Below are 26,730 nucleotides of genomic sequence, written 5' to 3' on the forward strand. Positions count from 1 at the left end.
CTTGGTATGCGAGAGGTACTGGGATCAATACGCAGTGCCTCCAGAATTTTTAACACACCTACATGCGCACCTTGATATGCAAGTGGAATAATTCACAGCCAGCAGATGTGTCTAGGAAGATACAAGCTTGCGCCGAGTTCACGTAAATCCCACTGAATATTCCTATTCTTTGCGTGCAGTCAGCTGCTACTGGTGTTGCTAGTTGTGACTGCTGATAACAGATGCCGTAGCAATCAATTCATGGAGTGAGTTGTATGTTTTGCGATAGTCTGTCTCTGACAAGCAAGCACAGGTGACATAGGTGCGAACAGGGGAAGCTTGCAGACCCTCGCTGCCTGCAGACACCGAGCAGCCACACTAGGAGGGCGGCCTAAGCCGTAGGCGAAATGTGCTCATTCGCTTTGGCGCGACGTCGTACTATAAATAATGCTGTCACTAGCGTGAGCGTTGCGTGAGCGTCGTGGAAAGTCGGAAAAGTCGGCTGCGAGGGTGAGTGCCAAGTTTGGGGAGCGTTTCGTAGTATGCGCAGTGCAATGGAGACGCGGAAACTTGTTGTGGCCCAGTGTTTTGCAGTTGGACGACAAGATTGGTATACAGTAGTAAAGAGCGAGGCACTGAGTTGGCATGAATAATGGAGTGCACAATGGGGCTCGAGATGTGTTTGTTACCTCAGGTGCTGTATGATTGTCGACAAGGAGTGAAAACGGAGCAATTTGTGACGGCTCTTTCAATTTAAGACGTTAAAAACAGACGGAATTTGCATTTGTAATACCAGAGCATCGAAACTACTTGGAACTTTTGTGTATATGAACGGGTCCGCGCCTTTGTACTCTGCTCCCTTCACCGCTACAAACCAACCAACCATCGTGTCGGTGCGCATCTGAGTCGCAAAGAATGGGGAATAGCGCAGTTTGCTCGTGCATGGGGCGTAGCTCAGTTGGTAGAGCGTTCGCGTGGCATGTGAAAGGTCCAGGGTTCAAGCCGCGGCGCCTCCATTTTTTGTGGTCAGTGCATGGTAAGTGTTGGTTGCGGCGAACCTAAAGGCACGCAAGATGTTGCAAAGCCAGCGTCACAGACTGATATGATGTATACTGACGTAAGGAGAGCAAGATGTAAGTGTGGGGACCGGCTGTTATCGAGGTGTCATCGAGTGCAGATCTGTCTTAGGTATCGCGGCTTAACCTCATTGAAGTCTAGAGGATGGACAACACGTTGGACTTACTCAGAGCGGTGTCCGAATTCTATTTTCGACGTTATACGTGCCACTTTCATTGTGGCCAACTACGATTCGATACAGAATGCACGAAACCTGAAAGACACCCTAACGGATACATAGAGAGTAGTGTTTGTCTGCTGAATAATGGGAGTGCAAGGGTCTGTGTCGTCTATATGGCTGTATGTAGCACCCTTAGTCTTCGGGGGGGCGGATGTAGCTCAGATGGTAGAGCGCTCGCTTAGTATGCGAGAGGTACTGGGATCAATACCCAGTGCCTCCAGAATTTTTAACACACCTACATGCGCACCTTGATATGCAAGTGGAATAATTCACAGCCAGCAGATGTGTCTAGGAAAATACAAGCTTGCGCCGAGTTCACGTAAATCCCACTGAACATTCCTATTCTTTGCGTGCAGTCAGCTGCTACTGGTGTTGCTAGTTGTGACTGCTGATAACAGATGCCGTAGCAATCAATTCATGGAGTGAGTTGTATGTTTTGCGATAGTCTGTCTCTGACAAGCAAGCACAGGTGACATAGGTGCGAACACGGGAAGCTTGCAGACCCTCGCTGCCTGCAGACACCGAGCAGCCACACTAGGAGGGCGGCCTAAGCCGTAGGCGAAATGTGCTCATTCGCTTTGGCGCGACGTCGTACTATAAATAATGCTGTCACTAGCGTGAGCGTTGCGTGAGCGTCGTGGAAAGTCGGAAAAGTCGGCTGCGAGGGTGAGTGCCAAGTTTGGGGAGCGTTTCGTAGTATGCGCAGTGCAATGGAGACGCGGAAACTTGTTGTGGCCCAGTGTTTTGCAGTTGGACGACAAGATTGGTACACAGTAGTAAAGAGCGAGGCACTGAGTTGGCATGAATAATGGAGTGCACAATGGGGCTCGAGATGTGTTTGTTACCTCAGGTGCTGTATGATTGTCGACAAGGAGTGAAAACGGAGCAATTTGTGACGGCTCTTTCAATTTAAGACGTTAAAAACAGACGGAATTTGCATTTGTAATACCAGAGCATCGAAACTACTTGGAACTTTTGTGTATATGAACGGGTCCGCGCCTTTGTACTCTGCTCCCTTCACCGCTACAAACCAACCAACCATCGTGTCGGTGCGCATCTGAGTCGCAAAGAATGGGGAATAGCGCAGTTTGCTCGTGCATGGGGCGTAGCTCAGTTGGTAGAGCGTTCGCTTGGCATGTGAAAGGTCCAGGGTTCAAGCCGCGGCGCCTCCATTTTTTGTGGTCAGTGCATGGTAAGTGTTGGTCGCGGCGAACCTAAAGGCACGCAAGATGTTGCAAAGCCAGCGTCACAGACTGATATGATGTATACTGACGTAAGGAGAGCAAGATGTAAGTGTGGGGACCGGCTGTTATCGAGGTGTCATCGAGTGCAGATCTGTCTTAGGTATCGCGGCTTAACCTCATTGAAGTCTAGAGGATGGACAACACGTTGGACTTACTCAGAGCGGTGTCCGAATTCTATTTTCGACGTTATACGTGCCACTTTCATTGTGGCCAACTACGATTCGATACAGAATGCACGAAACCTGAAAGACACCCTAACGGATACATAGAGAGTAGTGTTTGTCTGCTGAATAATGGAAGTGCAAGGGTCTGTGTCGTCTATATGGCTGTATGTAGCACCGTTAGTCTTCGGGGGGGCGGGCGTAGCTCAGATGGTAGAGCGCTCGCTTGGTATGCGAGAGGTACTGGGATCAATACGCAGTGCCTCCAGAATTTTTAACACACCTACATGCGCACCTTGATATGCAAGTGGAATAATTCACAGCCAGCAGATGTGTCTAGGAAGATACAAGCTTGCGCCGAGTTCACGTAAATCCCACTGAATATTCCTATTCTTTGCGTGCAGTCAGCTGCTACTGGTGTTGCTAGTTGTGACTGCTGATAACAGATGCCGTAGCAATCAATTCATGGAGTGAGTTGTATGTTTTGCGATAGTCTGTCTCTGACAAGCAAGCACAGGTGACATAGGTGCGAACAGGGGAAGCTTGCAGACCCTCGCTGCCTGCAGACACCGAGCAGCCACACTAGGAGGGCGGCCTAAGCCGTAGGCGAAATGTGCTCATTCGCTTTGGCGCGACGTCGTACTATAAATAATGCTGTCACTAGCGTGAGCGTTGCGTGAGCGTCGTGGAAAGTCGGAAAAGTCGGCTGCGAGTGTGAGTGCCAAGTTTGGGGAGCGTTTCGTAGTATGCGCAGTGCAATGGAGACGCGGAAACTTGTTGTGGCCCAGTGTTTTGCAGTTGGACGACAAGATTGGTACACAGTAGTAAAGAGCGAGGCACTGAGTTGGCATGAATAATGGAGTGCACAATGGGGCTCGAGATGTGTTTGTTACCTCAGGTGCTGTATGATTGTCGACAAGGAGTGAAAACGGAGCAATTTGTGACGGCTCTTTCAATTTAAGACGTTAAAAACAGACGGAATTTGCATTTGTAATACCAGAGCATCGAAACTACTTGGAACTTTTGTGTATATGAACGGGTCCGCGCCTTTGTACTCTGCTCCCTTCACCGCTACAAACCAACCAACCATCGTGTCGGTGCGCATCTGAGTCGCAAAGAATGGGGAATAGCGCAGTTTGCTCGTGCATGGGGCGTAGCTCAGTTGGTAGAGCGTTTGCTTGGCATGTGAAAGGTCCAGGGTTCAAGCCGCGGCGCCTCCATTTTTTGTGGTCAGTGCATGGTAAGTGTTGGTCGCGGCGAACCTAAAGGCACGCAAGATGTTGCAAAGCCAGCGTCACAGACTGATATGATGTATACTGACGTAAGGAGAGCAAGATGTAAGTGTGGGGACCGGCTGTTATCGAGGTGTCATCGAGTGCAGATCTGTCTTAGGTATCGCGGCTTAACCTCATTGAAGTCTAGAGGATGGACAACACGTTGGACTTACTCAGAGCGGTGTCCGAATTCTATTTTCGACGTTATACGTGCCACTTTCATTGTGGCCAACTACGATTCGATACAGAATGCACGAAACCTGAAAGACACCCTAACGGATACATAGAGAGTAGTGTTTGTCTGCTGAATAATGGGAGTGCAAGGGTCTGTGTCGTCTATATGGCTGTATGTAGCACCCTTAGTCTTCGGGGGGGCGGGCGTAGCTCAGATGGTAGAGCGCTCGCTTAGTATGCGAGAGGTACTGAGATCAATACCCAGTGCCTCCAGAATTTTTAACACACCTACATGCGCACCTTGATATGCAAGTGGAATAATTCACAGCCAGCAGATGTGTCTAGGAAGATACAAGCTTGCGCCGAGTTCACGTAAATCCCACTGAACATTCCTATTCTTTGCGTGCAGTCAGCTGCTGGTGTTGCTAGTTGTGACTGCTGATAACAGATGCCGTAGCAATCAATTCATGGAGTGAGTTGTATGTTTTGCGATAGTCTGTCTCTGACAAGCAAGCACAGGTGACATAGGTGCGAACACGGGAAGCTTGCAGACCCTCGCTGCCTGCAGACACCGAGCAGCCACACTAGGAGGGCGGCCTAAGCCGTAGGCGAAATGTGCTCATTCGCTTTGGCGCGACGTCGTACTATAAATAATGCTGTCACTAGCGTGAGCGTTGCGTGAGCGTCGTGGAAAGTCGGAAAAGTCGGCTGCGAGGGTGAGTGCCAAGTTTGGGGAGCGTTTCGTAGTATGCGCAGTGCAATGGAGACGCGGAAACTTGTTGTGGCCCAGTGTTTTGCAGTTGGACGACAAGATTGGTACACAGTAGTAAAGAGCGAGGCACTGAGTTGGCATGAATAATGGAGTGCACAATGGGGCTCGAGATGTGTTTGTTACCTCAGGTGCTGTATGATTGTCGACAAGGAGTGAAAACGGAGCAATTTGTGACGGCTCTTTCAATTTAAGACGTTAAAAACAGACGGAATTTGCATTTGTAATACCAGAGCATCGAAACTACTTGGAACTTTTGTGTATATGAACGGGTCCGCGCCTTTGTACTCTGCTCCCTTCACCGCTACAAACCAACCAACCATCGTGTCGGTGCGCATCTGAGTCGCAAAGAATGGGGAATAGCGCAGTTTGCTCGTTCATGGGGCGTAGCTCAGTTGGTAGAGCGTTCGCTTGGCATGTGAAAGGTCCAGGGTTCAAGCCGCGGCGCCTCAATTTTTTGTGGTCAGTGCATGGTAAGTGTTGGTCGCGGCGAACCTAAAGGCACGCAAGATGTTGCAAAGCCAGCGTCACAGACTGATATGATGTATACTGACGTAAGGAGAGCAAGATGTAAGTGTGGGGACCGGCTGTTATCGAGGTGTCATCGAGTGCAGATCTGTCTTAGGTATCGCGGCTTAACCTCATTGAAGTCTAGAGGATGGACAACACGTTGGACTTACTCAGAGCGGTGTCCGAATTCTATTTTCGACGTTATACGTACCACTTTCATTGTGGCCATCTACGATTCGATACAGAATGCACGAAACCTGAAAGACACCCTAACGGATACATAGAGAGTAGTGTTTGTCTGCTGAATAATGGGAGTGCAAGGGTCTGTGTCGTCTATATGGCTGTATGTAGCACCCTTAGTCTTCGGGGGGGCGGGCGTAGCTCAGATGGTAGAGCGCTCGCTTAGTATGCGAGAGGTACGGGGATCAATACCCAGTGCCTCCAGAATTTTTAACACACCTACATGCGCACCTTGATATGCAAGTGGAATAATTCACAGCCAGCAGATGTGTCTAGGAAGATACAAGCTTGCGCCGAGTTCACGTAAATCCCACTGAACATTTCTATTCTTTGCGTGCAGTCAGCTGCTACTGGTGTTGCTAGTTGTGACTGCTGATAACAGATGCCGTAGCAATCAATTCATGGAGTGAGTTGTATGTTTTGCGATAGTCTGTCTCTGACAAGCAAGCACAGGTGACATAGGTGCGAACACGGGAAGCTTGCAGACCCTCGCTGCCTGCAGACACCGAGCAGCCACACTAGGAGGGCGGCCTAAGCCGTAGGCGAAATGTGCTCATTCGCTTTGGCGCGACGTCGTACTATAAATAATGCTGTCACTAGCGTGAGCGTTGCGTGAGCGTCGTGGAAAGTCGGAAAAGTCGGCTGCGAGGGTGAGTGCCAAGTTTGGGGAGCGTTTCGTAGTATGCGCAATGCAATGGAGACGCGGAAACTTGTTGTGGCCCAGTGTTTTGCAGTTGGACGACAAGATTGGTACACAGTAGTAAAGAGCGAGGCACTGAGTTGGCATGAATAATGGAGTGCACAATGGGGCTCGAGATGTGTTTGTTACCTCAGGTGCTGTATGATTGTCGACAAGGAGTGAAAACGGAGCAATTTGTGACGGCTCTTTCAATTTAAGACGTTAAAAACAGACGGAATTTGCATTTGTAATACCAGAGCATCGAAACTACTTGGAACTTTTGTGTATATGAACGGGTCCGCGCCTTTGTACTCTGCTCCCTTCACCGCTACAAACCAACCAACCATCGTGTCGGAGCGCATCTGAGTCGCAAAGAATGGGGAATAGCGCAGTTTGCTCGTGCATGGGGCGTAGCTCAGTTGGTAGAGCGTTCGCTTGGCATGTGAAAGGTCCAGGGTTCAAGCCGCGGCGCCTCAATTTTTTGTGGTCAGTGCATGGTAAGTGTTGGTCGCGGCGAACCTAAAGGCACGCAAGATGTTGCAAAGCCAGCGTCACAGACTGATATGATGTATACTGACGTAAGGAGAGCAAGATGTAAGTGTGGGGACCGGCTGTTATCGAGGTGTCATCGAGTGCAGATCTGTCTTAGGTATCGCGGCTTAACCTCATTGAAGTCTAGAGGATGGACAACACGTTGGACTTACTCAGAGCGGTGTCCGAATTCTATTTTCGACGTTATACGTGCCACTTTCATTGTGGCCAACTACGATTCGATACAGAATGCACGAAACCTGAAAGACACCCTAACGGATACATAGAGAGTAGTGTTTGTCTGCTGAATAATGGGAGTGCAAGGGTCTGTGTCGTCTATATGGCTGTATGTAACACCGTTAGTCTTCGGGGAGGGCGGGCGTAGCTCAGATGGTAGAGCGCTCGCTTAGTATGCGAGAGGTACTGGGATCAATACGCAGTGCCTCCAGAATTTTTAACACACCTACATGCGCACCTTGATATGCAAGTGGAATAATTCACAGCCAGCAGATGTGTCTAGGAAGATACAAGCTTGCGCCGAGTTCACGTAAATCCCACTGAATATTCCTATTCTTTGCGTGCAGTCAGCTGCTACTGGTGTTGCTAGTTGTGACTGCTGATAACAGATGCCGTAGCAATCAATTCATGGAGTGAGTTGTATGTTTTGCGATAGTCTGTCTCTGACAAGCAAGCACAGGTGACATAGGTGCGAACACGGGAAGCTTGCAGACCCTTGCTGCCTGCAGACACCGAGCAGCCACACTAGGAGGGCGGCCTAAGCCGTAGGCGAAATGTGCTCATTCGCTTTGGCGCGACGTCGTACTATAAATAATGCTGTCACTAGCGTGAGCGTTGCGTGAGCGTCGTGGAAAGTCGGAAAAGTCGGCTGCGAGGGTGAGTGCCAAGTTTGGGGAGCGTTTCGTAGTATGCGCAGTGCAATGGAGACACGGAAACTTGTTGTGGCCCAGTGTTTTGCAGTTGGACGACAAGATTGGTACACAGTAGTAAAGAGCGAGGCACTGAGTTGGCATGAATAATGGAGTGCACAATGGGGCTCGAGATGTGTTTGTTACCTCAGGTGCTGTATGATTGTCGACAAGGAGTGAAAACGGAGCAATTTGTGACGGCTCTTTCAATTTAAGACGTTAAAAACAGACGGAATTTGCATTTGTAATACCAGAGCATCGAAACTACTTGGAACTTTTGTGTATATGAACGGGTCCGCGCCTTTGTACTCTGCTCCCTTCACCGCTACAAACCAACCAACCATCGTGTCGGTGCGCATCTGAGTCGCAAAGAATGGGGAATAGCGCAGTTTGCTCGTGCATGGGGCGTAGCTCAGTTGGTAGAGCGTTCGCTTGGCATGTGAAAGGTCCAGGGTTCAAGCCGCGGCGCCTCCATTTTTTGTGGTCAGTGCATGGTAAGTGTTGGTCGCGGCGAACCTAAAGGCACGCAAGATGTTGCAAAGCCAGCGTCACAGACTGATATGATGTATACTGACGTAAGGAGAGCAAGATGTAAGTGTGGGGACCGGCTGTTATCGAGGTGTCATCGAGTGCAGATCTGTCTTAGATATCGCGGCTTAACCTCATTGAAGTCTAGAGGATGGACAACACGTTGGACTTACTCAGAGCGGTGTCCGAATTCTATTTTCGACGTTATACGTGCCACTTTCATTGTGGCCAACTACGATTCGATACAGAATGCACGAAACCTGAAAGACACCCTAACGGATACATAGAGAGTAGTGATTGTCTGCTGAATAATGGGAGTGCAAGGGTCTGTGTCGTCTATATGGCTGTATGTAGCACCGTTAGTCTTCGGGGGGGCGGGCGTAGCTCAGATGGTAGAGCGCTCGCTTTGTGTGCGAGAGGTACTGGGATCAATACCCAGTGCCTCCAGAATTTTTAACACACCTACATGCGCACCTTGATATGCAAGTGGAATAATTCACAGCCAGCAGATGTGTCTAGGAAGATACAAGCTTGCGCCGAGTTCACGTAAATCCCACTGCACATTCCTATTCTTTGCGTGCAGTCAGCTGCTACTGGTGTTGCTAGTTGTGACTGCTGATAACAGATGCCGTAGCAATCAATTCATGGAGTGAGTTGTATGTTTTGCGATAGTCTGTCTCTGACAAGCAAGCACAGGTGACATAGGTGCGAACACGGGAAGCTTGCAGACCCTCGCTGCCTGCAGACACCGAGCAGCCACACTAGGAGGGCGGCCTAAGCCGTAGGCGAAATGTGCTCATTCGCTTTGGCGCGACGTCGAACTATAAATAATGCTGTCACTAGCGTGAGCGTCGTGGAAAGTCGGAAAAGTCGGCTGCGAGGGTGAGTGCCAAGTTTGGGGAGCGTTTCGTAGTATGCGCAGTGCAATGGAGACGCGGAAACTTGTTGTGGCCCAGTGTTTTGCAGTTGGACGACAAGATTGGTACACAGTAGTAAAGAGCGAGGCACTGAGTTGGCATGAATAATGGAGTGCACAATGGGGCTCGAGATGTGTTTGTTACCTCAGGTGCTGTATGATTGTCGACAAGGAGTGAAAACGGAGCAATTTGTGACGGCTCTTTCAATTTAAGACGTTAAAAACAGACGGAATTTGCATTTGTAATACCAGAGCATCGAAACTACTTGGAACTTTTGTGTATATGAACGGGTCCGCGCCTTTGTACTCTGCTCCCTTCACCGCTACAAACCAACCAACCATCGTGTCGGTGCGCATCTGAGTCGCAAAGAATGGGGAATAGCGCAGTTTGCTCGTGCATGGGGCGTAGCTCAGTTGGTAGAGCGTTCGCTTGGCATGTGAATGGCCCAGGGTTCAAGCCGCAGCGCCTCCATTTTTTGTGGTCAGTGCATGGTAAGTGTTGGTCGCGGCGAACCTAAAGGCACGCAAGATGTTGCAAAGCCAGCGTCACAGACTGATATGATGTATACTGACGTAAGGAGAGCAAGATGTAAGTGTGGGGACCGGCTGTTATCGAGGTGTCATCGAGTGCAGATCTGTCTTAGGTATCGCGGCTTAACCTCATTGAAGTCTAGAGGATGGACAACACGTTGGACTTACTCAGAGCGGTGTCCGAATTCTATTTTCGACGTTATACGTGCCACTTTCATTGTGGCCAACTACGATTCGATACAGAATGCACGAAACCTGAAAGACACCCTAACGGATACATAGAGAGTAGTGTTTGTCTGCTGAATAATGGAAGTGCAAGGGTCTGTGTCGTCTATATGGCTGTATGTAGCACCGTTAGTCTTCGGGGGGGCGGGCGTAGCTCAGATGGTAGAGCGCTCGCTTGGTATGCGAGAGGTACTGGGATCAATACGCAGTGCCTCCAGAATTTTTAACACACCTACATGCGCACCTTGATATGCAAGTGGAATAATTCACAGCCAGCAGATGTGTCTAGGAAGATACAAGCTTGCGCCGAGTTCACGTAAATCCCACTGAATATTCCTATTCTTTGCGTGCAGTCAGCTGCTACTGGTGTTGCTAGTTGTGACTGCTGATAACAGATGCCGTAGCAATCAATTCATGGAGTGAGTTGTATGTTTTGCGATAGTCTGTCTCTGACAAGCAAGCACAGGTGACATAGGTGCGAACAGGGGAAGCTTGCAGACCCTCGCTGCCTGCAGACACCGAGCAGCCACACTAGGAGGGCGGCCTAAGCCGTAGGCGAAATGTGCTCATTCGCTTTGGCGCGACGTCGTACTATAAATAATGCTGTCACTAGCGTGAGCGTTGCGTGAGCGTCGTGGAAAGTCGGAAAAGTCGGCTGCGAGGGTGAGTGCCAAGTTTGGGGAGCGTTTCGTAGTATGCGCAGTGCAATGGAGACGCGGAAACTTGTTGTGGCCCAGTGTTTTGCAGTTGGACGACAAGATTGGTACACAGTAGTAAAGAGCGAGGCACTGAGTTGGCATGAATAATGGAGTGCACAATGGGGCTCGAGATGTGTTTGTTACCTCAGGTGCTGTATGATTGTCGACAAGGAGTGAAAACGGAGCAATTTGTGACGGCTCTTTCAATTTAAGACGTTAAAAACAGACGGAATTTGCATTTGTAATACCAGAGCATCGAAACTACTTGGAACTTTTGTGTATATGAACGGGTCCGCGCCTTTGTACTCTGCTCCCTTCACCGCTACAAACCAACCAACCATCGTGTCGGTGCGCATCTGAGTCGCAAAGAATGGGGAATAGCGCAGTTTGCTCGTGCATGGGGCGTAGCTCAGTTGGTAGAGCGTTCGCGTGGCATGTGAAAGGTCCAGGGTTCAAGCCGCAGCGCCTCCATTTTTTGTGGTCAGTGCATGGTAAGTGTTGGTTGCGGCGAACCTAAAGGCACGCAAGATGTTGCAAAGCCAGCGTCACAGACTGATATGATGTATACTGACGTAAGGAGAGCAAGATGTAAGTGTGGGGACCGGCTGTTATCGAGGTGTCATCGAGTGCAGATCTGTCTTAGGTATCGCGGCTTAACCTCATTGAAGTCTAGAGGATGGACAACACGTTGGACTTACTCAGAGCGGTGTCCGAATTCTATTTTCGACGTTATACGTGCCACTTTCATTGTGGCCAACTACGATTCGATACAGAATGCACGAAACCTGAAAGACACCCTAACGGATACATAGAGAGTAGTGTTTGTCTGCTGAATAATGGGAGTGCAAGGGTCTGTGTCGTCTATATGGCTGTATGTAGCACCCTTAGTCTTCGGGGGGGCGGATGTAGCTCAGATGGTAGAGCGCTCGCTTAGTATGCGAGAGGTACTGGGATCAATACCCAGTGCCTCCAGAATTTTTAACACACCTACATGCGCACCTTGATATGCAAGTGGAATAATTCACAGCCAGCAGATGTGTCTAGGAAGATACAAGCTTGCGCCGAGTTCACGTAAATCCCACTGAACATTCCTATTCTTTGCGTGCAGTCAGCTGCTACTGGTGTTGCTAGTTGTGACTGCTGATAACAGATGCCGTAGCAATCAATTCATGGAGTGAGTTGTATGTTTTGCGATAGTCTGTCTCTGACAAGCAAGCACAGGTGACATAGGTGCGAACACGGGAAGCTTGCAGACCCTCGCTGCCTGCAGACACCGAGCAGCCACACTAGGAGGGCGGCCTAAGCCGTAGGCGAAATGTGCTCATTCGCTTTGGCGCGACGTCGTACTATAAATAATGCTGTCACTAGCGTGAGCGTTGCGTGAGCGTCGTGGAAAGTCGGAAAAGTCGGCTGCGAGGGTGAGTGCCAAGTTTGGGGAGCGTTTCGTAGTATGCGCAGTGCAATGGAGACGCGGAAACTTGTTGTGGCCCAGTGTTTTGCAGTTGGACGACAAGATTGGTACACAGTAGTAAAGAGCGAGGCACTGAGTTGGCATGAATAATGGAGTGCACAATGGGGCTCGAGATGTGTTTGTTACCTCAGGTGCTGTATGATTGTCGACAAGGAGTGAAAACGGAGCAATTTGTGACGGCTCTTTCAATTTAAGACGTTAAAAACAGACGGAATTTGCATTTGTAATACCAGAGCATCGAAACTACTTGGAACTTTTGTGTATATGAACGGGTCCGCGCCTTTGTACTCTGCTCCCTTCACCGCTACAAACCAACCAACCATCGTGTCGGTGCGCATCTGAGTCGCAAAGAATGGGGAATAGCGCAGTTTGCTCGTGCATGGGGCGTAGCTCAGTTGGTAGAGCGTTCGCTTGGCATGTGAAAGGTCCAGGGTTCAAGCCGCGGCGCCTCCATTTTTTGTGGTCAGTGCATGGTAAGTGTTGGTCGCGGCGAACCTAAAGGCACGCAAGATGTTGCAAAGCCAGCGTCACAGACTGATATGATGTATACTGACGTAAGGAGAGCAAGATGTAAGTGTGGGGACCGGCTGTTATCGAGGTGTCATCGAGTGCAGATCTGTCTTAGGTATCGCGGCTTAACCTCATTGAAGTCTAGAGGATGGACAACACGTTGGACTTACTCAGAGCGGTGTCCGAATTCTATTTTCGACGTTATACGTGCCACTTTCATTGTGGCCAACTACGATTCGATACAGAATGCACGAAACCTGAAAGACACCCTAACGGATACATAGAGAGTAGTGTTTGTCTGCTGAATAATGGGAGTGCAAGGGTCTGTGTCGTCTATATGGCTGTATGTAGCACCCTTAGTCTTCGGGGGGGCGGGCGTAGCTCAGATGGTAGAGCGCTCGCTTAGTATGCGAGAGGTACTGGGATCAATACGCAGTGCCTCCAGAATTTTTAACACACCTACATGCGCACCTTGATATGCAAGTGGAATAATTCACAGCCAGCAGATGTGTCTAGGAAGATACAAGCTTGCGCCGAGTTCACGTAAATCCCACTGAACATTCCTATTCTTTGCGTGCAGTCAGCTGCTACTGGTGTTGCTAGTTGTGACTGCTGATAACAGATGCCGTAGCAATCAATTCATGGAGTGAGTTGTATGTTTTGCGATAGTCTGTCTCTGACAAGCAAGCACAGGTGACATAGGTGCGAACACGGGAAGCTTGCAGACCCTCGCTGCCTGCAGACACCGAGCAGCCACACTAGGAGGGCGGCCTAAGCCGTGGGCGAAATGTGCTCATTCGCTTTGGCGCGACGTCGTACTATAAATAATGCTGTCACTAGCGTGAGCGTTGCGTGAGCGTCGTGGAAAGTCGGAAAAGTCGGCTGCGAGGGTGAGTGCCAAGTTTGGGGAGCGTTTCGTAGTATGCGCAGTGCAATGGAGACGCGGAAACTTGTTGTGGCCCAGTGTTTTGCAGTTGGACGACAAGATTGGTACACAGTAGTAAAGAGCGAGGCACTGAGTTGGCATGAATAATGGAGTGCACAATGGGGCTCGAGATGTGTTTGTTACCTCAGGTGCTGTATGATTGTCGACAAGGAGTGAAAACGGAGCAATTTGTGACGGCTCTTTCAATTTAAGACGTTAAAAACAGACGGAATTTGCATTTGTAATACCAGAGCATCGAAACTACTTGGAACTTTTGTGTATATGAACGGGTCCGCGCCTTTGTACTCTGCTCCCTTCACCGCTACAAACCAACCAACCATCGTGTCGGTGCGCATCTGAGTCGCAAAGAATGGGGAATAGCGCAGTTTGCTCGTGCATGGGGCGTAGCTCAGTTGGTAGAGCGTTCGCTTGGCATGTGAAAGGTCCAGGGTTCAAGCCGCGGCGCCTCCATTTTTTGTGGTCAGTGCATGGTAAGTGTTGGTCGCGGCGAACCTAAAGGCACGCAAGATGTTGCAAAGCCAGCGTCACAGACTGATATGATGTATACTGACGTAAGGAGAGCAAGATGTAAGTGTGGGGACCGGCTGTTATCGAGGTGTCATCGAGTGCAGATCTGTCTTAGGTATCGCGGCTTAACCTCATTGAAGTCTAGAGGATGGACAACACGTTGGACTTACTCAGAGCGGTGTCCGAATTCTATTTTCGACGTTATACGTGCCACTTTCATTGTGGCCAACTACGATTCGATACAGAATGCACGAAACCTGAAAGACACCCTAACGGATACATAGAGAGTAGTGTTTGTCTGCTGAATAATGGGAGTGCAAGGGTCTGTGTCGTCTATATGGCTGTATGTAGCACCCTTAGTCTTCGGGGGGGCGGGCGTAGCTCAGATGGTAGAGCGCTCGCTTAGTATGCGAGAGGTACTGAGATCAATACCCAGTGCCTCCAGAATTTTTAACACACCTACATGCGCACCTTGATATGCAAGTGGAATAATTCACAGCCAGCAGATGTGTCTAGGAAGATACAAGCTTGCGCCGAGTTCACGTAAATCCCACTGAACATTCCTATTCTTTGCGTGCAGTCAGCTGCTGGTGTTGCTAGTTGTGACTGCTGATAACAGATGCCGTAGCAATCAATTCATGGAGTGAGTTGTATGTTTTGCGATAGTCTGTCTCTGACAAGCAAGCACAGGTGACATAGGTGCGAACACGGGAAGCTTGCAGACCCTCGCTGCCTGCAGACACCGAGCAGCCACACTAGGAGGGCGGCCTAAGCCGTAGGCGAAATGTGCTCATTCGCTTTGGCGCGACGTCGTACTATAAATAATGCTGTCACTAGCGTGAGCGTTGCGTGAGCGTCGTGGAAAGTCGGAAAAGTCGGCTGCGAGGGTGAGTGCCAAGTTTGGGGAGCGTTTCGTAGTATGCGCAGTGCAATGGAGACGCGGAAACTTGTTGTGGCCCAGTGTTTTGCAGTTGGACGACAAGATTGGTACACAGTAGTAAAGAGCGAGGCACTGAGTTGGCATGAATAATGGAGTGCACAATGGGGCTCGAGATGTGTTTGTTACCTCAGGTGCTGTATGATTGTCGACAAGGAGTGAAAACGGAGCAATTTGTGACGGCTCTTTCAATTTAAGACGTTAAAAACAGACGGAATTTGCATTTGTAATACCAGAGCATCGAAACTACTTGGAACTTTTGTGTATATGAACGGGTCCGCGCCTTTGTACTCTGCTCCCTTCACCGCTACAAACCAACCAACCATCGTGTCGGTGCGCATCTGAGTCGCAAAGAATGGGGAATAGCGCAGTTTGCTCGTTCATGGGGCGTAGCTCAGTTGGTAGAGCGTTCGCTTGGCATGTGAAAGGCCAGGGTTCAAGCCGCGGCGCCTCAATTTTTTGTGGTCAGTGCATGGTAAGTGTTGGTCGCGGCGAACCTAAAGGCACGCAAGATGTTGCAAAGCCAGCGTCACAGACTGATATGATGTATACTGACGTAAGGAGAGCAAGATGTAAGTGTGGGGACCGGCTGTTATCGAGGTGTCATCGAGTGCAGATCTGTCTTAGGTATCGCGGCTTAACCTCATTGAAGTCTAGAGGATGGACAACACGTTGGACTTACTCAGAGCGGTGTCCGAATTCTATTTTCGACGTTATACGTACCACTTTCATTGTGGCCATCTACGATTCGATACAGAATGCACGAAACCTGAAAGACACCCTAACGGATACATAGAGAGTAGTGTTTGTCTGCTGAATAATGGGAGTGCAAGGGTCTGTGTCGTCTATATGGCTGTATGTAGCACCCTTAGTCTTCGGGGGGGCGGGCGTAGCTCAGATGGTAGAGCGCTCGCTTAGTATGCGAGAGGTACGGGGATCAATACCCAGTGCCTCCAGAATTTTTAACACACCTACATGCGCACCTTGATATGCAAGTGGAATAATTCACAGCCAGCAGATGTGTCTAGGAAGATACAAGCTTGCGCCGAGTTCACGTAAATCCCACTGAACATTTCTATTCTTTGCGTGCAGTCAGCTGCTACTGGTGTTGCTAGTTGTGACTGCTGATAACAGATGCCGTAGCAATCAATTCATGGAGTGAGTTGTATGTTTTGCGATAGTCTGTCTCTGACAAGCAAGCACAGGTGACATAGGTGCGAACACGGGAAGCTTGCAGACCCTCGCTGCCTGCAGACACCGAGCAGCCACACTAGGAGGGCGGCCTAAGCCGTAGGCGAAATGTGCTCATTCGCTTTGGCGCGACGTCGTACTATAAATAATGCTGTCACTAGCGTGAGCGTTGCGTGAGCGTCGTGGAAAGTCGGAAAAGTCGGCTGCGAGGGTGAGTGCCAAGTTTGGGGAGCGTTTCGTAGTATGCGCAATGCAATGGAGACGCGGAAACTTGTTGTGGCCCAGTGTTTTGCAGTTGGACGACAAGATTGGTACACAGTAGTAAAGAGCGAGGCACTGAGTTGGCATGAATAATGGAGTGCACAATGGGGCTCGAGATGTGTTTGTTACCTCAGGTGCTGTATGATTGTCGACAAGGAGTGAAAACGGAGCAATTTGTGACGGCTCTTTCAATTTAAGACGTTAAAAACAGACGGAATTTGCATTTGTAATACCAGAGCATCGAAACTACTTGGAACTTTTGTGTATATGAACGGGTCCGCGCCTTTGTACTCTGCTCCCTTCACCGCTACAAACCAACCAACCATCGTGTCGGAGCGCATCTGAGTCGCAAAGAATGGGGAATAGCGCAGTTTGCTCGTGCATGGGGCGTAGCTCAGTTGGTAGAGCGTTCGCTTGGCATGTGAAAGGTCCAGGGTTCAAGCCGCGGCGCCTCAATTTTTTGTGGTCAGTGCATGGTAAGTGTTGGTCGCGGCGAACCTAAAGGCACGCAAGATGTTGCAAAGCCAGCGTCACAGACTGATATGATGTATACTGACGTAAGGAGAGCAAGATGTAAGTGTGGGGACCGGCTGTTATCGAGGTGTCATCGAGTGCAGATCTGTCTTAGGTATCGCGGCTTAACCTCATTGAAGTCTAGAGGATGGACAACACGTTGGACTTACTCAGAGCGGTGTCCGAATTCTATTTTCGACGTTATACGTGCCACTTTCATTGTGGCCAACTACGATTCGATACAGAATGCACGAAACCTGAAAGACACCCTAACGGATACATAGAGAGTAGTGTTTGTCTGCTGAATAATGGGAGTGCAAGGGTCTGTGTCGTCTATATGGCTGTATGTAACACCGTTAGTCTTCGGGGAGGGCGGGCGTAGCTCAGATGGTAGAGCGCTCGCTTAGTATGCGAGAGGTACTGGGATCAATACGCAGTGCCTCCAGAATTTTTAACACACCTACATGCGCACCTTGATATGCAAGTGGAATAATTCACAGCCAGCAGATGTGTCTAGGAAGATACAAGCTTGCGCCGAGTTCACGTAAATCCCACTGAATATTCCTATTCTTTGCGTGCAGTCAGCTGCTACTGGTGTTGCTAGTTGTGACTGCTGATAACAGATGCCGTAGCAATCAATTCATGGAGTGAGTTGTATGTTTTGCGATAGTCTGTCTCTGACAAGCAAGCACAGGTGACATAGGTGCGAACACGGGAAGCTTGCAGACCCTTGCTGCCTGCAGACACCGAGCAGCCACACTAGGAGGGCGGCCTAAGCCGTAGGCGAAATGTGCTCATTCGCTTTGGCGCGACGTCGTACTATAAATAATGCTGTCACTAGCGTGAGCGTTGCGTGAGCGTCGTGGAAAGTCGGAAAAGTCGGCTGCGAGGGTGAGTGCCAAGTTTGGGGAGCGTTTCGTAGTATGCGCAGTGCAATGGAGACGCGGAAACTTGTTGTGGCCCAGTGTTTTGCAGTTGGACGACAAGATTGGTACACAGTAGTAAAGAGCGAGGCACTGAGTTGGCATGAATAATGGAGTGCACAATGGGGCTCGAGATGTGTTTGTTACCTCAGGTGCTGTATGATTGTCGACAAGGAGTGAAAACGGAGCAATTTGTGACGGCTCTTTCAATTTAAGACGTTAAAAACAGACGGAATTTGCATTTGTAATACCAGAGCATCGAAACTACTTGGAACTTTTGTGTATATGAACGGGTCCGCGCCTTTGTACTCTGCTCCCTTCACCGCTACAAACCAACCAACCATCGTGTCGGTGCGCATCTGAGTCGCAAAGAATGGGGAATAGCGCAGTTTGCTCGTTCATGGGGCGTAGCTCAGTTGGTAGAGCGTTCGCTTGGCATGTGAAAGGTCCAGGGTTCAAGCCGCGGCGCCTCAATTTTTTGTGGTCAGTGCATGGTAAGTGTTGGTCGCGGCGAACCTAAAGGCACGCAAGATGTTGCAAAGCCAGCGTCACAGACTGATATGTTGTATACTGACGTAAGGAGAGCAAGATGTAAGTGTGGGGACCGGCTGTTATCGAGGTGTCATCGAGTGCAGATCTGTCTTAGGTATCGCGGCTTAACCTCATTGAAGTCTAGAGGATGGACAACACGTTGGACTTACTCAGAGCGGTGTCCGAATTCTATTTTCGACGTTATACGTACCACTTTCATTGTGGCCATCTACGATTCGATACAGAATGCACGAAACCTGAAAGACACCCTAACGGATACATAGAGAGTAGTGTTTGTCTGCTGAATAATGGGAGTGCAAGGGTCTGTGTCGTCTATATGGCTGTATGTAGCACCCTTAGTCTTCGGGGGGGCGGGCGTAGCTCAGATGGTAGAGCGCTCGCTTAGTATGCGAGAGGTACGGGGATCAATACCCAGTGCCTCCAGAATTTTTAACACACCTACATGCGCACCTTGATATGCAAGTGGAATAATTCACAGCCAGCAGATGTGTCTAGGAAGATACAAGCTTGCGCCGAGTTCACGTAAATCCCACTGAACATTTCTATTCTTTGCGTGCAGTCAGCTGCTACTGGTGTTGCTAGTTGTGACTGCTGATAACAGATGCCGTAGCAATCAATTCATGGAGTGAGTTGTATGTTTTGCGATAGTCTGTCTCTGACAAGCAAGCACAGGTGACATAGGTGCGAACACGGGAAGCTTGCAGACCCTCGCTGCCTGCAGACACCGAGCAGCCACACTAGGAGGGCGGCCTAAGCCGTAGGCGAAATGTGCTCATTCGCTTTGGCGCGACGTCGTACTATAAATAATGCTGTCACTAGCGTGAGCGTTGCGTGAGCGTCGTGGAAAGTCGGAAAAGTCGGCTGCGAGGGTGAGTGCCAAGTTTGGGGAGCGTTTCGTAGTATGCGCAATGCAATGGAGACGCGGAAACTTGTTGTGGCCCAGTGTTTTGCAGTTGGACGACAAGATTGGTACACAGTAGTAAAGAGCGAGGCACTGAGTTGGCATGAATAATGGAGTGCACAATGGGGCTCGAGATGTGTTTGTTACCTCAGGTGCTGTATGATTGTCGACAAGGAGTGAAAACGGAGCAATTTGTGACGGCTCTTTCAATTTAAGACGTTAAAAACAGACGGAATTTGCATTTGTAATACCAGAGCATCGAAACTACTTGGAACTTTTGTGTATATGAACGGGTCCGCGCCTTTGTACTCTGCTCCCTTCACCGCTACAAACCAACCAACCATCGTGTCGGAGCGCATCTGAGTCGCAAAGAATGGGGAATAGCGCAGTTTGCTCGTGCATGGGGCGTAGCTCAGTTGGTAGAGCGTTCGCTTGGCATGTGAAAGGTCCAGGGTTCAAGCCGCGGCGCCTCAATTTTTTGTGGTCAGTGCATGGTAAGTGTTGGTCGCGGCGAACCTAAAGGCACGCAAGATGTTGCAAAGCCAGCGTCACAGACTGATATGATGTATACTGACGTAAGGAGAGCAAGATGTAAGTGTGGGGACCGGCTGTTATCGAGGTGTCATCGAGTGCAGATCTGTCTTAGGTATCGCGGCTTAACCTCATTGAAGTCTAGAGGATGGACAACACGTTGGACTTACTCAGAGCGGTGTCCGAATTCTATTTTCGACGTTATACGTGCCACTTTCATTGTGGCCAACTACGATTCGATACAGAATGCACGAAACCTGAAAGACACCCTAACGGATACATAGAGAGTAGTGTTTGTCTGCTGAATAATGGGAGTGCAAGGGTCTGTGTCGTCTATATGGCTGTATGTAACACCGTTAGTCTTCGGGGAGGGCGGGCGTAGCTCAGATGGTAGAGCGCTCGCTTAGTATGCGAGAGGTACTGGGATCAATACGCAGTGCCTCCAGAATTTTTAACACACCTACATGCGCACCTTGATATGCAAGTGGAATAATTCACAGCCAGCAGATGTGTCTAGGAAGATACAAGCTTGCGCCGAGTTCACGTAAATCCCACTGAATATTCCTATTCTTTGCGTGCAGTCAGCTGCTACTGGTGTTGCTAGTTGTGACTGCTGATAACAGATGCCGTAGCAATCAATTCATGGAGTGAGTTGTATGTTTTGCGATAGTCTGTCTCTGACAAGCAAGCACAGGTGACATAGGTGCGAACACGGGAAGCTTGCAGACCCTTGCTGCCTGCAGACACCGAGCAGCCACACTAGGAGGGCGGCCTAAGCCGTAGGCGAAATGTGCTCATTCGCTTTGGCGCGACGTCGTACTATAAATAATGCTGTCACTAGCGTGAGCGTTGCGTGAGCGTCGTGGAAAGTCGGAAAAGTCGGCTGCGAGGGTGAGTGCCAAGTTTGGGGAGCGTTTCGTAGTATGCGCAGTGCAATGGAGACACGGAAACTTGTTGTGGCCCAGTGTTTTGCAGTTGGACGACAAGATTGGTACACAGTAGTAAAGAGCGAGGCACTGAGTTGGCATGAATAATGGAGTGCACAATGGGGCTCGAGATGTGTTTGTTACCTCAGGTGCTGTATGATTGTCGACAAGGAGTGAAAACGGAGCAATTTGTGACGGCTCTTTCAATTTAAGACGTTAAAAACAGACGGAATTTGCATTTGTAATACCAGAGCATCGAAACTACTTGGAACTTTTGTGTATATGAACGGGTCCGCGCCTTTGTACTCTGCTCCCTTCACCGCTACAAACCAACCAACCATCGTGTCGGTGCGCATCTGAGTCGCAAAGAATGGGGAATAGCGCAGTTTGCTCGTGCATGGGGCGTAGCTCAGTTGGTAGAGCGTTCGCTTGGCATGTGAAAGGTCCAGGGTTCAAGCCGCGGCGCCTCCATTTTTTGTGGTCAGTGCATGGTAAGTGTTGGTCGCGGCGAACCTAAAGGCACGCAAGATGTTGCAAAGCCAGCGTCACAGACTGATATGATGTATACTGACGTAAGGAGAGCAAGATGTAAGTGTGGGGACCGGCTGTTATCGAGGTGTCATCGAGTGCAGATCTGTCTTAGGTATCGCGGCTTAACCTCATTGAAGTCTAGAGGATGGACAACACGTTGGACTTACTCAGAGCGGTGTCCGAATTCTATTTTCGACGTTATACGTGCCACTTTCATTGTGGCCAACTACGATTCGATACAGAATGCACGAAACCTGAAAGACACCCTAACGGATACATAGAGAGTAGTGTTTGTCTGCTGAATAATGGGAGTGCAAGGGTCTGTGTCGTCTATATGGCTGTATGTAGCACCGTTAGTCTTCGGGGGGGCGGGCGTAGCTCAGATGGTAGAGCGCTCGCTTGGTATGCGAGAGGTACTGGGATCAATACGCAGTGCCTCCAGAATTTTTAACACACCTACATGCGCACCTTGATATGCAAGTGGAATAATTCACAGCCAGCAGATGTGTCTAGGAAGATACAAGCTTGCGCCGAGTTCACGTAAATCCCACTGAATATTCCTATTCTTTGCGTGCAGTCAGCTGCTACTGGTGTTGCTAGTTGTGACTGCTGATAACAGATGCCGTAGCAATCAATTCATGGAGTGAGTTGTATGTTTTGCGATAGTCTGTCTCTGACAAGCAAGCACAGGTGACATAGGTGCGAACACGGGAAGCTTGCAGACCCTCGCTGCCTGCAGACACCGAGCAGCCACACTAGGAGGGCGGCCTAAGCCGTAGGCGAAATGTGCTCATTCGCTTTGGCGCGACGTCGTACTATAAATAATGCTGTCACTAGCGTGAGCGTTGCGTGAGCGTCGTGGAAAGTCGGAAAAGTCGGCTGCGAGGGTGAGTGCCAAGTTTGGGGAGCGTTTCGTAGTATGCGCAGTGCAATGGAGACACGGAAACTTGTTGTGGCCCAGTGTTTTGCAGTTGGACGACAAGATTGGTACACAGTAGTAAAGAGCGAGGCACTGAGTTGGCATGAATAATGGAGTGCACAATGGGGCTCGAGATGTGTTTGTTACCTCAGGTGCTGTATGATTGTCGACAAGGAGTGAAAACGGAGCAATTTGTGACGGCTCTTTCAATTTAAGACGTTAAAAACAGACGGAATTTGCATTTGTAATACCAGAGCATCGAAACTACTTGGAACTTTTGTGTATATGAACGGGTCCGCGCCTTTGTACTCTGCTCCCTTCACCGCTACAAACCAACCAACCATCGTGTCGGTGCGCATCTGAGTCGCAAAGAATGGGGAATAGCGCAGTTTGCTCGTGCATGGGGCGTAGCTCAGTTGGTAGAGCGTTCGCTTGGCATGTGAAAGGTCCAGGGTTCAAGCCGCGGCGCCTCAATTTTTTGTGGTCAGTGCATGGTAAGTGTTGGTCGCGGCGAACCTAAAGGCACGCAAGATGTTGCAAAGCCAGCGTCACAGACTGATATGATGTATACTGACGTAAGGAGAGCAAGATGTAAGTGTGGGGACCGGCTGTTATCGAGGTGTCATCGAGTGCAGATCTGTCTTAGGTATCGCGGCTTAACCTCATTGAAGTCTAGAGGATGGACAACACGTTGGACTTACTCAGAGCGGTGTCCGAATTCTATTTTCGACGTTATACGTGCCACTTTCATTGTGGCCAACTACGATTCGATACAGAATGCACGAAACCTGAAAGACACCCTAACGGATACATAGAGAGTAGTGTTTGTCTGCTGAATAATGGGAGTGCAAGGGTCTGTGTCGTCTATATGGCTGTATGTAGCACCGTTAGTCTTCGGGGGGGCGGGCGTAGCTCAGATGGTAGAGCGCTCGCTTGGTATGCGAGAGGTACTGGGATCAATACGCAGTGCCTCCAGAATTTTTAACACACCTACATGCGCACCTTGATATGCAAGTGGAATAATTCACAGCCAGCAGATGTGTCTAGGAAGATACAAGCTTGCGCCGAGTTCACGTAAATCCCACTGAATATTCCTATTCTTTGCGTGCAGTCAGCTGCTACTGGTGTTGCTAGTTGTGACTGCTGATAACAGATGCCGTAGCAATCAATTCATGGAGTGAGTTGTATGTTTTGCGATAGTCTGTCTCTGACAAGCAAGCACAGGTGACATAGGTGCGAACACGGGAAGCTTGCAGACCCTCGCTGCCTGCAGACACCGAGCAGCCACACTAGGAGGGCGGCCTAAGCCGTAGGCGAAATGTGCTCATTCGCTTTGGCGCGACGTCGTACTATAAATAATGCTGTCACTAGCGTGAGCGTTGCGTGAGCGTCGTGGAAAGTCGGAAAAGTCGGCTGCGAGGGTGAGTGCCAAGTTTGGGGAGCGTTTCGTAGTATGCGCAGTGCAATGGAGACGCGGAAACTTGTTGTGGCCCAGTGTTTTGCAGTTGGACGACAAGATTGGTACACAGTAGTAAAGAGCGAGGCACTGAGTTGGCATGAATAATGGAGTGCACAATGGGGCTCGAGATGTGTTTGTTACCTCAGGTGCTGTATGATTGTCGACAAGGAGTGAAAACGGAGCAATTTGTGACGGCTCTTTCAATTTAAGACGTTAAAAACAGACGGAATTTGCATTTGTAATACCAGAGCATCGAAACTACTTGGAACTTTTGTGTATATGAACGGGTCCGCGCCTTTGTACTCTGCTCCCTTCACCGCTACAAACCAACCAACCATCGTGTCGGAGCGCATCTGAGTCGCAAAGAATGGGGAATAGCGCAGTTTGCTCGTGCACGGGGCGTAGCTCAGTTGGTAGAGCGTTCGCTTGGCATGTGAAAGGTCCAGGGTTCAAGCCGCGGCGCCTCCATTTTTTGTGGTCAGTGCATGGTAAGTGTTGGTCGCGGCGAACCTAAAGGCACGCAAGATGTTGCAAAGCCAGCGTCACAGACTGATATGATGTATACTGACGTAAGGAGAGCAAGATGTAAGTGTGGGGACCGGCTGTTATCGAGGTGTCATCGAGTGCAGATCTGTCTTAGGTATCGCGGCTTAACCTCATTGAAGTCTAGAGGATGGACAACACGTTGGACTTACTCAGAGCGGTGTCCGAATTCTATTTTCGACGTTATACGTGCCACTTTCATTGTGGCCAACTACGATTCGATACAGAATGCACGAAACCTGAAAGACACCCTAACGGATACATAGAGAGTAGTGTTTGTCTGCTGAATAATGGGAGTGCAAGGGTCTGTGTCGTCTATATGGCTGTATGTAGCACCCTTAGTCTTCGGGGGGGGGGGCGGGCGTAGCTCAGATGGTAGAGCGCTCGCTTAGTATGCGAGAGGTACTGGGATCAATACCCAGTGCCTCCAGAATTTTTAACACACCTACATGCGCACCTTGATATGCAAGTGGAATAATTCACAGCCAGCAGATGTGTCTAGGAAGATACAAGCTTGCGCCGAGTTCACGTAAATCCCACTGAACATTCCTATTCTTTGCGTGCAGTCAGCTGCTACTGGTGTTGCTAGTTGTGACTGCTGATAACAGATGCCGTAGCAATCAATTCATGGAGTGAGTTGTATGTTTTGCGATAGTCTGTCTCTGACAAGCAAGCACAGGTGACATAGGTGCGAACACGGGAAGCTTGCAGACCCTCGCTGCCTGCAGACACCGAGCAGCCACACTAGGAGGGCGGCCTAAGCCGTAGGCGAAATGTGCTCATTCGCTTTGGCGCGACGTCGTACTATAAATAATGCTGTCACTAGCGTGAGCGTTGCGTGAGCGTCGTGGAAAGTCGGAAAAGTCGGCTGCGAGGGTGAGTGCCAAGTTTGGGGAGCGTTTCGTAGTATGCGCAGTGCAATGGAGACGCGGAAACTTGTTGTGGCCCAGTGTTTTGCAGTTGGACGACAAGATTGGTACACAGTAGTAAAGAGCGAGGCACTGAGTTGGCATGAATAATGGAGTGCACAATGGGGCTCGAGATGTGTTTGTTACCTCAGGTGCTGTATGATTGTCGACAAGGAGTGAAAACGGAGCAATTTGTGACGGCTCTTTCAATTTAAGACGTTAAAAACAGACGGAATTTGCATTTGTAATACCAGAGCATCGAAACTACTTGGAACTTTTGTGTATATGAACGAGTCCGCGCCTTTGTACTCTGCTCCCTTCACCGCTACAAACCAACCAACCATCGTGTCGGTGCGCATCTGAGTCGCAAAGAATGGGGAATAGCGCAGTTTGCTCGTGCATGGGGCGTAGCTCAGTTGGTAGAGCGTTCGCTTGGCATGTGAAAGGTCCAGGGTTCAAGCCGCGGCGCCTCAATTTTTTGTGGTCAGTGCATGGTAAGTGTTGGTCGCGGCGAACCTAAAGGCACGCAAAATGTTGCAAAGCCAGCGTCACAGACTGATATGATGTATACTGACGTAAGGAGAGCAAGATGTAAGTGTGGGGACCGGCTGTTATCGAGGTGTCATCGAGTGCAGATCTGTCTTAGGTATCGCGGCTTAACCTCATTGAAGTCTAGAGGATGGACAACACGTTGGACTTACTCAGAGCGGTGTCCGAATTCTATTTTCGACGTTATACGTGCCACTTTCATTGTGGCCAACTACGATTCGATACAGAATGCACGAAACCTGAAAGACACCCTAACGGATACATAGAGAGTAGTGTTTGTCTGCTGAATAATGGGAGTGCAAGGGTCTGTGTCGTCTATATGGCTGTATGTAACACCGTTAGTCTTCGGGGAGGGCGGGCGTAGCTCAGATGGTAGAGCGCTCGCTTAGTATGCGAGAGGTACTGGGATCAATACGCAGTGCCTCCAGAATTTTTAACACACCTACATGCGCACCTTGATATGCAAGTGGAATAATTCACAGCCAGCAGATGTGTCTAGGAAGATACAAGCTTGCGCCGAGTTCACGTAAATCCCACTGAATATTCCTATTCTTTGCGTGCAGTCAGCTGCTACTGGTGTTGCTAGTTGTGACTGCTGATAACAGATGCCGTAGCAATCAATTCATGGAGTGAGTTGTATGTTTTGCGATAGTCTGTCTCTGACAAGCAAGCACAGGTGACATAGGTGCGAACACGGGAAGCTTGCAGACCCTTGCTGCCTGCAGACACCGAGCAGCCACACTAGGAGGGCGGCCTAAGCCGTAGGCGAAATGTGCTCATTCGCTTTGGCGCGACGTCGTACTATAAATAATGCTGTCACTAGCGTGAGCGTCGTGGAAAGTCGGAAAAGTCGGCTGCGAGGGTGAGTGCCAAGTTTGGGGAGCGTTTCGTAGTATGCGCAGTGCAATGGAGACGCGGAAACTTGTTGTGGCCCAGTGTTTTGCAGTTGGACGACAAGATTGGTACACAG

The 26,730-nt window shown here is 49.6% G+C and overlaps 8 non-coding genes across 8 annotated transcripts; all 8 read left to right on the forward strand.

Annotated features, from left to right (window-relative positions):
* The first annotated feature begins 5,278 nt into the window (after positions 1-5,278).
* Trnaa-ggc (transfer RNA alanine (anticodon GGC)) lies at positions 5,279-5,351 on the forward strand. Its single transcript has one exon. It is a non-coding gene; the product is annotated as a tRNA-Ala (tRNA).
* Positions 5,352-6,731: 1,380 nt separating this feature from the next.
* On the forward strand, positions 6,732-6,804 carry Trnaa-ggc (transfer RNA alanine (anticodon GGC)). Its single transcript has one exon. It is a non-coding gene; the product is annotated as a tRNA-Ala (tRNA).
* Positions 6,805-15,436: 8,632 nt separating this feature from the next.
* Trnaa-ggc (transfer RNA alanine (anticodon GGC)) lies at positions 15,437-15,508 on the forward strand. The gene has a single exon. It is a non-coding gene; the product is annotated as a tRNA-Ala (tRNA).
* A 1,380-nt stretch (positions 15,509-16,888) lies between these two features.
* Positions 16,889-16,961, forward strand: Trnaa-ggc (transfer RNA alanine (anticodon GGC)). The gene has a single exon. It is a non-coding gene; the product is annotated as a tRNA-Ala (tRNA).
* A 1,381-nt stretch (positions 16,962-18,342) lies between these two features.
* Trnaa-ggc (transfer RNA alanine (anticodon GGC)) lies at positions 18,343-18,415 on the forward strand. The gene has a single exon. It is a non-coding gene; the product is annotated as a tRNA-Ala (tRNA).
* A 1,380-nt stretch (positions 18,416-19,795) lies between these two features.
* Trnaa-ggc (transfer RNA alanine (anticodon GGC)) lies at positions 19,796-19,868 on the forward strand. Its single transcript has one exon. It is a non-coding gene; the product is annotated as a tRNA-Ala (tRNA).
* A 2,834-nt stretch (positions 19,869-22,702) lies between these two features.
* Positions 22,703-22,775, forward strand: Trnaa-ggc (transfer RNA alanine (anticodon GGC)). Its single transcript has one exon. It is a non-coding gene; the product is annotated as a tRNA-Ala (tRNA).
* A 2,837-nt stretch (positions 22,776-25,612) lies between these two features.
* Positions 25,613-25,685, forward strand: Trnaa-ggc (transfer RNA alanine (anticodon GGC)). The gene has a single exon. It is a non-coding gene; the product is annotated as a tRNA-Ala (tRNA).
* The last annotated feature ends 1,045 nt before the right edge of the window (positions 25,686-26,730 follow it).

Source organism: Schistocerca gregaria, chromosome 10 (genome assembly GCF_023897955.1).
Source record: "Schistocerca gregaria isolate iqSchGreg1 chromosome 10, iqSchGreg1.2, whole genome shotgun sequence".
NCBI classification, from domain to species: Eukaryota; Metazoa; Arthropoda; class Insecta; order Orthoptera; family Acrididae; genus Schistocerca; species Schistocerca gregaria.